Source organism: Schistocerca nitens, chromosome 7 (genome assembly GCF_023898315.1).
Source record: "Schistocerca nitens isolate TAMUIC-IGC-003100 chromosome 7, iqSchNite1.1, whole genome shotgun sequence".
NCBI lineage: Eukaryota > Metazoa > Arthropoda > Insecta > Orthoptera > Acrididae > Schistocerca > Schistocerca nitens.
This window is the reverse complement of record NC_064620.1, coordinates 310,751,325-310,753,824: the sequence shown is the minus strand read 5'-3', so window position 1 is coordinate 310,753,824 and position 2,500 is coordinate 310,751,325.

Genomic DNA, 2,500 nt, shown 5'->3' with positions numbered 1-2,500 from the left:
AGCTACGTAGTGCAGTCGCACCTCTACTACTGTACAGAGATAGAACACCACGAGACTGCAACCAGATTAAACTGATACATGGCGCTGATAACTAATAGATGCAGAGCCATCGGAATATAGATGACATACGACATACAACTGTCCCTATACATGCTGACAGTCTGTGCACACAATGTGAACTACACGTCACCCAGACACCCTATCACACACTACTCTCTGGCTGTAACAGACACAGACACAATATCTAAGCACCACCATGGAACAACATCCAGTGCATCCTCTCCGCCACATTACACCATTCACACTATGATAACAAAACCAGGAGGTCCACCCCAAAAACAGAATATCTCACTCTTCCAACAACCATCATTACGCAGATAAGCCACAAACACCCACACATGTGCTACACAGGGGTGCAGCCAACACCACCACACTGGCGTGTCTCACAGCATATAAGCAATGGCAGGAATGAAAGACACAGGTCTGCCACTCCCTTGCCACACCCACGGAACCGGCGCACCACCTCCCCTGAGCCAAAGGTGCATCCTGACGTGACACATCTCAGGGTGCCTCAGGCGTCCACTTACCATCATCACTATGAACGAACCTCGTCCCCTCCCCCCCTCATACACCATCCCTTAACCTAACCCATGTTGCGCCTTAACCTAACCTATGTTGCGCCTTAACCTAACCTATGTTGCGCCTTAACCTAACCTATGTTGCGCCTTAACCTAACCTATGTTGCGCCTTAACCTAACCTATGTTGCGCCTTAACCTAACCTATGTTGCGCCTTAACCTAACCTATGTTGCGCCTTAACCTAACCTATGTTGCGCCTTAACCTAACCTATGTTGCGCCTTAACCTAACCTATGTTGCGCCTTAACCTAACCTATGTTGCGCCTTAACCTAACCTACGTTGCGCCTTAACCTAACCTACGTTGCGCCTTAACCTAACCTACGTTGCGCCTTAACCTAACCTACGTTGCGCCTTAACCTAACCTACGTTGCGCCTTAACCTAACCTACGTTGCGCCTTAACCTAACCTACGTTGCGCCTTAACCTAACCTACGTTGCGCCTTAACCTAACCTACGTTGCGCCTTAACCTAACCTACGTTGCGCCCTAACCTAACCTACGTTGGGCCCTAACCTAACCTACGTTGGGCCCTAACCTAACCTACGTTGGGCCCTAACCTAACCTACGTTGGGCCCTAACCTAACCTACGTTGGGCCCTAACCTAACCTACGTTGGGCCCTAACCTAACCTACGTTGGGCCCTAACCTAACCTACGTTGGGCCCTAACCTAACCTACGTTGGGCCCTAACCTAACCTACGTTGGGCCCTAACCTAACCTACGTTGGGCCCTAACCTAACCTACGTTGGGCCCTAACCTAACCTACGTTGGGCCCTAACCTAACCTACGTTGGGCCCTAACCTAACCTACGTTGGGCCCTAACCTAACCTACGTTGGGCCCTAACCTAACCTACGTTGGGCCCTAACCTAACCTACGTTGGGCCCTAACCTAACCTACGTTGGGCCCTAACCTAACCTACGTTGGGCCCTAACCTAACCTACGTTGGGCCCTAACCTAACCTACGTTGGGCCCTAACCTAACCTACGTTGGGCCCTAACCTAACCTACGTTGGGCCCTAACCTAACCTACGTTGGGCCCTAACCTAACCTACGTTGGGCCCTAACCTAACCTACGTTGGGCCCTAACCTAACCTACGTTGCGCCCTAACCTAACGCACGTTGCGCCCTAACCTAACCTGTAATTGTTATATGAATTGAAACATTCATGTAGCGTTGCCTAATCGCAACCCTCTCAACATAGGTCAGTGCTCGCACTCTCTGGTGTCCTGCGTATTGATTCATGTTACGGTGCGTACCCTCACAACATCTAGCGAGTGGTGCGTACGTTCCACATGGTCCCGCTATCCACTGTAATGTGTACTGCTGTAAGACTTATATCGCTCCCCTGTCGCCTCTAGTTCGTCAGGCGGGAGTTTGCGTGTTCAATGAGCTTCGCAGCTGTGCAATGGCATTCGCATACGTACGCGGGCCACCTTCCACGTGTTCTCTCGTGCATACGTCGCAGCATGTATGTGGGCTGATGTGGCGTGTCGTGACGCATATCATCCAGGCATGCAAGACCCACTGAATTTGCAAATGTAGATGGACGTCTACGTTTGCTGCCCAAGTTACGCAAATGAACTGGAAATCCGTTGTTGCGCGGTTGTATACGCTGGAGGTGAATCATTGATTGCGACAATCGGTACAGGTATTAACTGGTTGCTTCAGCGACACCCGTCATACCCACGAACGTGAGTGGGCATGTGGGTATGAAGCGATACGCGGCGGTGGCTGGGTGGGACCGTCCCCGGCCGGTGAGGGGGGAGCGCCCGGCGTGCTGGCCGCGCGCTGCGTGGGCGCACGCGCTACAGCCGGCTGGTGGGGGCGCCCAGTGGCAGGCGCGCCGGCCGACGGACGCGGCAGGCG